At 43.9% G+C, this 12,755-nt stretch overlaps 1 pseudogene; it reads right to left on the reverse strand.

Annotated features, from left to right (window-relative positions):
• Positions 1-6,846: 6,846 nt before the first annotated feature.
• Positions 6,847-6,973, reverse strand: LOC117715926 (small nucleolar RNA SNORA70; annotated as a pseudogene).
• Between the last annotated feature and the right edge of the window lie 5,782 nt (positions 6,974-12,755).

Genomic DNA, 12,755 nt, shown 5'->3' on the forward strand with positions numbered 1-12,755 from the left:
TGCTGTGTTCTTCACCTCATGTCAGGTGACAGTTGGGACTTGGGTGGCTCCCAGCTCCTGCTTGAGCACTTGATACCTTCCTTAAGGCTGCACCAACTTTCAGCTCAGATGGGAGGGCTCTCCTCTGCTTTCTTTCTTATTGAGATAATGTGAGTGTGAGTGTCTGATGTGAGTATATGTGTGAATTTGTGTATGTGTGTTTTCGTGTGTGTGTATGTGTGTTTGCATGTGTGTGTGTTTGCGTGTGTGTGTGTTTGCGTGTGTGTGTGTGTGTGTGTGTATGTGTGTGTGTGTGTTATTAGAACAGAGCCTAGGGCCTTGCATTTCTAAGCTAATGGTCCAAGGACACAGCTGAGCAGCAGAATACTTTACCTAATGTGCTCCAGGCCCTGGATTCGGTTTCAGAATCTCATTCTTTTTTATGTTTGAGTAATATTCCGTTGTGTGGATACTTAATTTTTTTTTTAACCCTTAATTCTATCAGAGGGTTTGGGGTTACCGGTCAGTGGAAGAGTGCTTGCTTCATGTCCTGGTTTGTTTTCTGTTGTTGTGGTTAACACCATTGCAAAAGGCAACTTGGGGGAGGAAAGGGAAGCCAAGGAAGGAACTCAAGGCAGGAACAGAAACAAATACAGGGGGGAGGGGCGTTGAGGGGGACACTGCTTCCTGGGTTGCTTCCATGGCTTGTTCAACTGCCTGCCTTCTCATACAGTCCACTGGCAGGCATAGCACCTCCCCCAGTGGCTGGGCCCTCTTACATCAGCAAGCCATTAGGAAAATGTCCCACAGCCACGCTCACAGGTCAGTCTGATGGAGGCAAGTCTTCAGTTGAGATCCCTTCTCCTAGGTTTGTGTCAAGTTCACAAAAACTGACCTTGACACCTAGCATACATGAGGCCCCATATTCAACTCTTTTACTGCCAAGCAAAAAAAAAATTAAAAAATAAAGCCATGTTATGAGAATATGCACAGGTTTTTGTGTGGATGTCTTTTTAACTCTCTTGGGACTGCCTAAAGGAATTGCTGGCTCATGGGATGTGTGAGTCACTCTTTTCATTGCCATAATGGAATACTTAACAGCCCCACTGCATGGAGCAGTGAACAGAAGCTAGGTGCTGTGACCCTCTTGCTTTGTCCTATTACGAAGGTCAGGACTCCATGGATGGTGCTGCCCACATTTAGGGCTGGTCTTCCTATGTGTATCAGCTACTTTTCTATTGCTGTGATTAAACACCATGACCAAGGAAACTTATAGAAGGAAGGATTGATTGGGGCTTGTGGTTCCAGAGGTTTAGGGTCCATAAAGGTGGAGACAGTATGGCAGCAAGCATCAGTCTTGGCAGCCAGAGGTGAAAGCTGAGAACCAAGGACTCACTTCACTAACTGCAGTCAGAAGGGGGTAGAGAGAGAACTGGGAAGGGAGAGTGACTTTTAAACCTCAAAGTCTCAAACCCACCCCCAACCGTGACATATTTTCTATACCAAGACTATACCTCCTAATCTTCCTCACACAGCACCACCAACTGGAGACTGAGCATTCAAACACCCAACCCTATGGGGGATGCTTCTCATTCAAACCACCCCAGTTAATCCAACCTAAAAATTATCTCAAGAACAAGTTCAGAGATTCTCCTCTTAAGGGAGTCTAGATCTTGTCAACTTCAGTGTCGGCCACTGCAAGTCCAGCCCTTGACAAAATGACACCCAGATATATAACTTTTAAGCCAAAACTTTCCCGCTTTTGTCCCTATAATCACAAAGCCATTTTATAAAATGAATTCCATCTATCACCAAACGTTTCTATAGGAACCCCAACACTTTTCAGAAGTCTAAAGTTTCTCCTATATAATAAAAAAAAAAAACAAGTTACAAGGTTCCAGTATACAATGACACATAAGAAACATTCCACATAAGAAACAAGGAGGAATGGGGACATAGAAAGGAAAGATCAGGTCAAAGCAAGGCTCAGCATGGAGCAGCATGGTGGCACACCACACCAACCCCAGGAGAATCTGTATGACAAGTTCCACAGACTGAGGTGAAAGCTTCAAAAGAAGGAAGCCTCCTGGAGCCGGTTGTGGAACTCTTGCCCAGAACAAAACATTGAGTTGTAGTTCTTATGGCAATGTATATGTTTTATTTTCTTTTATTCCTTTTCTTATTTATGACATGTTCCTGATAGCCTAGGCTATGATCTTAAGCAGAGAAAAATGGGTAAGAAACCATCCCTTGAGATGGGGTCACTAACATGACCTTGCCTCCGGGGAAACCAATGCTTTACTTTATAATCATTTACAAAGTTACATAATAGTATTATGATAAATAAAAACTTCCCCAACAATAAAATTTCATATGGCTATATGTGTGTCATTAGAGGAGGGCTTTGGTATATGGTAAAGAAAGCCTTAAATAGAAAGAATTAAAATAGTTTAAATTTGTGTGTTAAAGATTTATTAAAAAATCAGGTGTTAGATTTTTTTGTTGTTGTTGTTTTTTCGAGACAGGGTTTCTCTGTGTAGCCCTGGCTGGCCTCGAACTCAGAGACCAGGCTGGCCTCGAACTCAGAGATCCGCCTGCACTCTGCCTCCCAAGTGCTGGGATTAAAGGCGTGCGCCACCACCGCCCGGCTGGTATTAGATGTTAAATAATAGTTGATCATAAAGATTTATTAACCTGCTCTTGGAGATTTGCCACTTGCCTTGGATGGTTGCCTCACTGAACACATCCCTTCAGAGTCATAACACTTGAATGATTTTTATTATGTCAAATAATAATATATTACCTGTCCTATTTGCGATTTATTGAACATATCTTTTCAGAGTTGATAGGCTTGGATGATTCTTGTGCTTTACTGTGTCAAATGATAATAATCATTGCTTTCCTGAATACATCTCCTAAGAGTTATAATATTTGTATTTTTCTATGTATAAAAATCCTTGCTTGAGAGCTGTAAAATGCACTCAGATTCAAACTGCCTCTGTGTTTGTTTCTGTTTGTCACTGCTGAATCCTTACCCACCTAGCCTTCGAGGACTCTCATCCCAGGGACTCCCATACCCGACTGGGGTGGTCCGTGGCGGACACCAACTCCTGTCTCTCTATACCTGGCATCAAGGGTTCACGAGGCTCCAAACATCTTGGGTAGCCTCCCTGTGTCCCAGCACTGCATAGCACAGATAGCCTCTCTTTTGATCCAGTCCTCCTCATGTTTGTGTGATCTTCCTGATATGAAAAAAGATATTCTAAGGAAACACACACTCTTACCCCTCTTTTTGGCTACCAGACTATAAATAATGGATCCCCCATGAAACTGGAATTTCCCAGGAATCTTATGCCTGAGAATGAAGACTGGAGCTTGGTGCCAGGCAGAAGAGGAACGTGATTTTGGGAAAGAGATCTTACACAATTCTGAGAACTCAGACCATCTTGCAGAGGAGATTAGAGACAACAATTTGTCAGTGATGGATGGGACAGTATCTTGGTCAGGACCTGTTTCTCTAGTTAAGTCTGAACCTCACATGAGGACCACAAAAATAGACCTGGGTGTTGCTGGAACCCTTTGTTCTTCCTAATGGGGCCTCACTGAATCAATGTCCCTTTTCTGCTTTTCACTATTACTTGTGAGTTTAATTGGCCTGTGGAGGGTGGGTGGCCAAGCCTAGGTTATTAGGGCTGTCCGGGCTCAGGCTCTGATATACTATGGCCAGGAGAAAAGACATATTGTGGGCATTACCCACTTGACCCCAGATGGAGAAGAAACATTAGCCAGTCCCACCCAGTGACTGAAACCATCTTATTTTCTTACCTTTCCACTTCATCCACTCTCAGGTGTCCCGCCCCCAATTTGGTAAAGCAGAGAAAGAGATGTCTGGACTTTGTTTTGGGTGCTTGAGAAAGTCTGACCTTTGGTAAGCTCTCAGGTGTTTGTCTTCTTATAGTTTGGGGTCCCCTTTGAGCTGTTTTTTTTTTTTTTTTTTTTTTTTTTTTTTTTTTTTTTTTTTTTTAATTTCTTTGTTTTTGGTGCCATTTCAGCCTCTGCTTTGTCTTTAATTCTGTGTTATTGAGGTCCTGCTCAGATCTTTGGGGGTACTGTGCTCTGTGTATGGCAATCTTTGTTAATTTGGCAGCTCCTTTGAGCAAATTAGTCCTCTTGAGTTATTAGCACATTACATTTCTACCACATTACAGGGAATGTTGAAGTGTGTTGGTCTTTTGGGGTTCTCCTCTGTTGAACCCTTAGGGTTCTGTTGAACCATTTGAGACAAAGAAGCAAGGTTGTTGTGCTCTCTGTTGTGATTTCTGTAAGCACAGGAAACAGTATGTCTGTATAATCGGATGCTGCCTAGAGAGAATTCTAGTGGACTTATCTTTTCTAAATGTAGGATAGCTAACTAATTAGCATGGGGTAAAAATTAAATTGCTCTTAGTATTTCTGAGAATAACTGAGTTGCAAACCTCTGGTCACTGGAGTTTGGAGTTTTAAAAAATAATTGTTTTTATTCATCTATATGTGTGTATGACTGTGCACCCGTGGAGTTCAGGAGAAGGCACTGGGACTCCCTGGAGCTGAAGACAGAGGTGGTTTTGTGGTGCCCTGTATGGATGTGGGGCCCAGAACTTGGGTCCACGGAAAGACAAGCAAGCCCTGTTAACCAGTAAATCCATCTCATCTCTCCAGCCTCTTGAATATTTTCAAACTCATTGAACAGTAAAATCACTATTCTTGGCATAGTTAATTTGAAATGTGTGTGATGTGTATTCATTCATGAACACAAATGCTTAGGAATGTTTTAGGGGTTGTATTAATACATATAGTGAAAAGTCTTGGGTTTGGGGTTCAAGGGGATGCTGAGACAGGTTGACTTTTGGGTAAGAGCTTTGTTGGAAGATATGTAAATGACACAGGAGACAGCATGGCAAAGGCTTTGAGAATTCAACGCCAGTGACAGACAGATAGCTGGTGTGCACGCGCGCACACACGCGCACACACACACACACACACACACACACACACACACACACACACACACGTTCTGGGGAGTACTCTAGTAGTCCAGGTGGAAGAACAGAGGCTTCCTTAGTTTACTTGGGAGGGGAGGAGGTTCCATGTCACGTGGTTGGTGACTCCATATTTGGCATGTCACAGGTAGGCGCCCCCCCCCCCAGCTGTCTGTGAACCTGGGGCATGCAGAAGCAGCTATGTAGGAGCTGGGAGACACATGGCATGACCTGAGCAGTATCTGGTCTGAGTTCTAACATATAAGAGTGGTGCTTCTCTCTCTCTCTCTCTCTCTCTCTCTCTCTCTCTCTCTCTCTCTCTCTCTCTATTTTCCTTGGGGGTGGGGAAGCTAATAAAAATATAGAAATTTATTAGTCAACTGTAAATTTGGGACTGAAAAGAACCAAATCCCCAAAATAGCTGGGACATTACCTAAGTCAGGCCAGATTATGTTGACTGTTGGAAAAGAGTTAGCGCCAGATGTCCAAACGAAAGTAATTGGGCAAGGCAGTGTCCTGCCCAGCTTTGCAAAAGGTGTGCAGTAATGCCAACAGTAAGCCAGCCCAGCAGGGTGAGAAGGTCATGGGACAGCTGTCCTATGTAGGTGGAAACTGTGTTTCCTCTCATTGGTGGGTGGGTGTTCCAACCCAATCTGACCTAATTCACAGTCACCCAGGTGGAGAAGAGTGTGGCAGAGTCGGACACTCCCAACTGTTAATTCTGGAAACTGAGGTCGAGGAACTCTTGCTACAGGATTTACAAGGTGGATAGCTCATATCTTTCTTTTAAAAAACATTTTTTTTTTTGACGCTCAAGGACAATTTTATTAAGACTTAAAAAGAAAAGCCCCAGAGTGAGCAGAGTATAGATCTTGGCAATGGAGAGAGGAAAGAGAAAGTCATTCAGTCTGGGTTAAGCTGGCATGGAGGTTGGCCACATGGCAGACGCCAGCAGCCATGTGACAGATAAGTGCTGCATGACCACGCGACCACGTGGCAGGCAGGGAGCTTTAGAGAAAGAACAAGGAAGCCCCAAGTACCAGAGAGCAACTCAGGCTCTGGAAGCTTCTGAAAGACAGAAAAACAAAACAAAACAAAAAACAAAATATCACTGAAAGGTAGACAGACCCACCAGAGCCTCCTGCAGTGGGAGGGGCTGCCTGTGGCTGTCACTCAAAGACAACTGAGTTGTCCTAGCTGAGCGAGCTTGAGACAAACACTTAAAAGATGACTGGCCTGTTACCTGTATGTAGAGAGACTTCTGAAGGATTTCTCTGCTTTGTCCATATGAAATATCCATACATTTTGTCAGTGTTCAGATGGCCTAACTTTGTTCATGGGGTAATTAACATAGTTTGTTGTGAATATTGTTATGACACTGCGCACTTCAACAACTGGTTTGTGGTGTGTGTACAGTTTTTTTTTTTTTTCCAGACTGGATGTGAGACTTATTACTGACATGATTTGGTGGGGTACATGAGAACACGGGGCACATCAGGAATGCAGGAACCGGCACTCGTCCAGGACACCACAGCTGGGGATGTATTTGACCCCACAGCCCGTAGGGCTGAACTGCTTCTCAGCAACCATGTCTTCAAATTCAACTGCATTAAACCTAGTGAAGCCCGCTTCTTTGAGATATGGGTCTTCTGGTGGCCAGGGAGCTTGAACTCTCCGAGGAGCCTTGGTCACATGTTCCTTATTCTGCAGCTTCATGCAGATGGACAGGATGACCTGGCCAGTGTGAACCCTGGCCACAGTTCCCTGCGGTTTCCCAAAGGCACCACATATACCTGTCTGGAGCCTGAGTCGGGGCAGCTTTGAGATCAGAAAGTTGGGACTGCCTGAAAATTGTCTCCAAGGTCTCTTAGGGCAACCCATACAGGCAACAAACTGCATCCACTACAAAAAGGCATGTTTGCAAGCATAGCACACCAGGCCCCTGTGGGGAAAGTGTATGTACGTTTTAAATGATCAAGTCTCTGCGCTTTACTAAGATACTTGCTTATGCTTTCTTTCTGTTGCTTTTCTTTTCAAGACTTTGACTACTTAGAGAACAAGGTCAAGGTTCATTTATGTGTCTCTGTGGGTTAAAGTCTTTTAAATGGCCACTTTAGGACTGCAGAGACTGGCTCAGCAGTTAGGAACACTTAACTGCTTCTGCTCTCCGTTTAACCTAAACCTCAAAAATAAAATAAAATAAAATAAAATAAAAAGTAGGTCCAGCAAGAGTGGGTAAAGATGATTTCTACCAAGGCCAACAATTTGATTCTGGGGATCTACATAGAAGGAGAAAACCCAACTCCTGTAAGATGTCCTCTAACCTCTACATGAACTCTGTGACTCTGTGGCATGAGTGTGTGTGTGTGCTGAAAACTTCTCCTGGTCTTCATTCTGGTCCCTTTTGCTGACTTGAGCTGAGGCTGAGGCCTGGCTGTCTCTGCTGGGTAGTGCTACCGCTGCTGATTCATGTTTGCTATCCCGACTCTAGCCAACTGAAGTGTTTGTGAGTGGATCGAGCTGCAGCTGCTGACCTATGAACTGAACTGCTGATTTCCAGACAACACAGATGGGAGTTGCTCCAAAACCCCTTTTTAAACAGGTCCTCCTCCCACCTCCCCTACCACCCCCATCCTTTCTTTTCCACTATCTCTGGTAGGAGGTGGGTTACAAGAGAGGTTAAAATGTTTAAAAAGCCATCATTAAAAATAAAGATTAAAATTTTTAAAGTTACAAGCATGGCTTCCCCGGAACTCAGGCCTTCTGCGCTCTTTCATTGGTGTAATTCTTACTCTTGCTTCCATCTTGTATTCCCGATTTTGTAACATTTGTGTCTTCTAAGCCATGTAACAACTTGAAACTAAAGTCCCTACAATGCAGGGGTTCTAATCAGTGCTGCGCCTACCACTGAACAGTGCTTCTCTTTAGCAGTAGATAGATGAGCTCGTGGTCCCTCTTAAACAGTGACTGCACCTCATCCAACATGAAAGTAGCTGTAGAAGATTAATTCATCATCACCCTCTGTGTCCACCCCCACCCCCAATTTTTAGCACCAAAGGTCTCAGATGCATGGGGACTGGTGAAAGTTACATCAAGATTAACATAGGAAAGAAGCCAGTTGTCAGACAATCACTGGAAGTCCTTCCCCACTGGGCTACACACAACAAACAGAGCATCCCTAGAAAGCCCGCCTTATGTGAATTGGGACAGGTAGGAACTATGTAGATGACCTAAAAATGGCTGCCGATTTCATGACCCGGTGCTTCAGAGAACAAGCTTTCCCTCCGTTCACCAGCCCAGCCCAACTCTCAGAAGCGCTTTCTTGTTCTAATAATCTGTCTGTTTCTATTTCTAACCATGTGCCCCTTGCTGGCCCAATGCTTTGCCCTCAGACACAAAGATCTGGGAACTTGAGTGGATGGCCACAGATTCAAATCCTCACCTGCAACACTAGGTTCAATTCCCAATGCCAAAAAGAAAATCAGGAAGAATTTAGTTCCGCTTACAGTTCAGAGGCTTTGATCCGTGGCACAGTGATTCTGTTGTTTCTGGGCCTCTGCTCTCTGAGGCAGAACACTGTGGTATGCTGGATCAGAACTGCTCACCTCATGGTGGGCAGGAAGCAAGGAGAAAAGGGCTCTGTGTAGCTTTGGCTGTCCTGGAACTCACTCTGTAGACCAGGCTGGCCTCGAACTCAGAAATCCACCTGCCTCTGCCTCCAAGTGCTGGGATTAAAGGCGTGTGCCACCACTGCTTGGCTGTTCAAGGTTTCCCTTTAATGGTGCTAATATCTCTTTAACCATTACAGATACTTTCTCAGCACCTACCTTGTCTGCAACTTGAAACTCTCTTCTTTCCCCACACCTTCATATCTCTCTTTTCCACTTACCTCTCCCTCGCTCACTGGATAAGGGCGGTAAGCGGTAAGCACGGCACAGTCTGAATGTTATCCTGTTTTTGAAATATCCTCTGTCAAACAGATTAGTCAGTTACTTTTGAATTCAGCCTCACTCATATCCTCAAGGCACGGGCAGATTACAGCCCAGGTTCTTTGTAGAATGGATCAGGAATGGACTCCTGGTCAGTTTCTGATAAAGTCCTTGTTTCCTCTGAAACCCCCGGAACTGGGCCTCTGTTGTCTGGATTTCTTCTGGTATTCTTGTCTTCGGCACTCCTGCCAGGATGGCGCAGTAAAGTCTGTTTATAATATTCTAAAGTTTCTATAGTGTAAAGCTGCAAGCTCTCCCATGGTCTTCTGGCAAAGCCGTGTCAAGGGCTTACAACGGACCAGGTGGTGGGCTTTGTCATGGCAGCGGTCCACTTCTTCATACTGATATTCTCATTGCTTTGCTGTGGTATTTTCCAAAACTAGCAGAAGGGAGGAAGAGATTCTTTTGGCTCACAGTTCAAGAGGGGTCCAGTCCATCAAGGAGGGAAGTTGGGAGTTGGATGCTGTTGTCCCACTTGATTTTCCCTTTTTTGTTCTGGTACCCAGGACTCTTACCTCAGCTAACCTGATCTAAAAACCCACTCAGAAGTGTCCTTAAAGGTTTGTTTCACGGGTGAGCTCGCCTCCTGTCAAGCTGATGTCATGAGCTCTTGCCAATACGATAGCTGGGTTTTCCACAGCAGCTGTATCGTTTACGCCTTCACTGGCAGCTCACGAGAGCTCCATTTTCTACTGTGCTTGACAACATGTTAATTTATGTCACTCAAAATGTATAGCCGTCGGGGCTGGGGGGGTGGTTCTCAGTGGTTAAAGTGCTTACCTTTCAAGGGTGCGGGCATGAGTTAGATCTCCAGCAACAGGTTGATACCAGGTGTACACTATGGCCTGCCTATAATTCCAGACTTAGAAAGTAGAGACACAGGATCCCCCGAGCAAGCTAGCAAGCAACCCTAGCTATCTTGGCGGATTCTAGGTTTGACTGAGACACCCTGACTCAACAAACAAGGCGAGAGAATGATTGTGGTTCTAGGCATTATCATTAGGCCTCCTTATGCGTGCACACCCTTTTGCACCTGCAGCCGCCTACGCATGTGCCGCCACACAAGCAAACATTCACACACACATCACACACACAAAAACGGAAAAAGAAAAGAATTATGTCAACTGGGAACAGTTGACATAAGTAGTATGTCAGTTTGGTTTTGATTTGCTTTTCTAGGAGACTACTAATGTACATGGTCCTAAGTACTTAGGGGCCATTTGTATATATTTCTGAAAAAGTTTATTGAATTTTTGTTGATTTATTTTTGCTAATAATATTTTCTGTTATATATTATTATTTAAAATGATATTAACATGTTATTAATTATTAGTATTATCAATAAATATTGTTAATATTTTGTTAATAGATAATTCAAAAAATTGGATTATTTGTCTTTTTCATAACTGTGACAAAAAGGTTTTTTTTCTTTGTTTGTTTGTTTTTTGTTTTTTCGAGACAGGGTTTCTATGTGTAGCCCTGGCTGTCCTGGAACTCACTCTGTAGACCAGGCTGGCCTCGAACTCAGAAATCTGCCTGCCTCTGCCTCCCAAGTGCTGGGATTAAAGGTGTGCGCCACCACCGCCCAGCAAGGTTTTTTTTTCCCTTAATGTATGCTAAGTACTAAATCCTTATTGAGTGTGAAGAAGGGAAGGGAAGAACTGGGACGGGTGAGGTACTCAACACAAACGTAACAAGCTCCTGGAAGCCACACAAAAACACCTGACATATCTGTGCTCCCAGCATTCACTGCTAATGGCAGGAGAGACAGACATTGCCAGGAAGCTCTCAGCCAACTGCCTGGAGTGCACAAAACAGCAGAAACAACAAAAGGGATCCTGCTGCAACAAGGTGAAGAGAGAGCTGACACTCAAAAGTTGTCCTCTCAGGGCTGGAGCGAAGGCTCAGCAGTTCAGAGTGCTTGCAGCTCTTGCAGAGGACCCTGCTTCAATTCCCAGCACCCCCATCAGGTGCCAAGGGATCTGATGCCCTCTTATGGTCTCTGTGGACACTGCATGCACATGGGGCGCATACTGACAAGCAGGCACACATTGACACACATAAATAAGAACACATTTTAAAGATTGGCTGTGGTGGCACACACGAACACACACGCACATGCACGCATGCATGCACGCACACGCGTGCGCACACAGTGTAAAGGTTGTCCTCTGACCTCACATGCATGTTACGGCATGCAAATGCACGTGTGTATTTGTACGGGTGTATATGCACTCCAACACCTTCCCCACACTCATGATAATGATAATAATAATATCCCTAAATGAATACTTCCTGCCACTCAGCCCTCTCTGCCCTCTCCCCGTCCTCCCTCAGGTGCTATCTTTTGATGTGTGAACGTTTTAGATCTCGAGTTGTAGTGATCTATTTTTTCCTTTGTTGCTTATTCTTTTGGTGGTGCACTTAGGAAACTGTTGCCTAATCTAGGGTCACAGAGGTTGCCACCTGTTTCCTTCTCACGGCTTTGTAGTTTTAATTCTTGTATTTCCCTGCCACACAGTTGTCTCAGTGCTCAAGTCGGAAGAAGAAGACTACCCTTCTCACACTGAGGAGTCTTGGTAACCATCAGTTAGTCTGTGGCTTGATTTCTGGACTCTCAGTTTTATACCATTAATCTGTGTCCATCTTTATGTCGGTCCCACAGTTTTGATCACTGTAGTTTTATAGTGAGTTTTGACATCAAAAAGTATAAACTGGGGGTGGTACTGCATGCCTATATAATCCCAGCAGTAAGGTGGCAGAGGCAGGAGGTTTACTGTAAGTAAAAGTTCAGCCTGTGCTACATAGTGAGATCTGTCTCAAAACAGAAAGGAAAAGAAACTGGAAAGTATGAGTTTGTGGTTTTTGGCCTTTTCTGAAATAACATTTTTACACTAATTTGTTCATTCATTTTGTGTGTGGGAGTGTATCAAGGCACGTATGTGGAGGCCAGAGGTCAATTTACAGAAGTAGATGCTCTTCTTCTGCCATTGTGGGTCTCAGGGATTGAATGCAGGTTGTCAGGCTTGGTGGCGTATGTCTTTATTTGCTGAAGCATCTTTCCGGTCTCTCCAAAATAATTTTCTATGCTACTCTGTGCCTCTTGAATTGTCATATAAATTTTAGGATCAATTTCATTTTGGCAGAAAGGGGAATCTGGAATTTTTATTCCTTGATCCACAAGTGGGACTTGGCAGAATTACCACCGTAACACTGTTAGGTTTTCTAATCCACGAATACCAAATCTTCTGATTGATTTAGTACTTATTAATGCTTTTAAACACTGTTTTGTGATTTTTTTTTCACTGTAGAAGTCTTACAATTTATTTGTTGAGTTTCTTGGTAAGGTTTGAATCTTTCTGATGCTACTGTAAATGGAATTCACCCCCCTTCTAGTTTGATCTCGTTTGTTTGTTTTGTTTTAAGACAGGGTTTCTCTGTGTAACAGAGTCCTACCTGTCCTGGAACTCCATTTGCAGACCAGGCTGACTTTGAATTCACAGAGATCTGCCTGCCTCTGCCTCCCCAGTGCTGGGATTAAAGATCTGCACCACCATGCCTGGTTCCTTAGATTTATTTATTATTCATTCACTCATTCATTCATTCACTCATTCATTCATTTAAAAACCAGTGTCTCATGTATTGCAGGATGGCACCAAATTGATTTTGTAGCCAAGAATGACCTTGGGTGCCGAATTCTCCTTTGTCTACTCCTAAGCACTAAGGTTATAGATGTGATACTGCACCCAGCTAATTTCAAATTATCCGT

The sequence above is a fragment of the Arvicanthis niloticus genome, chromosome 9, assembly GCF_011762505.2.
Source record: "Arvicanthis niloticus isolate mArvNil1 chromosome 9, mArvNil1.pat.X, whole genome shotgun sequence".
NCBI lineage: Eukaryota > Metazoa > Chordata > Mammalia > Rodentia > Muridae > Arvicanthis > Arvicanthis niloticus.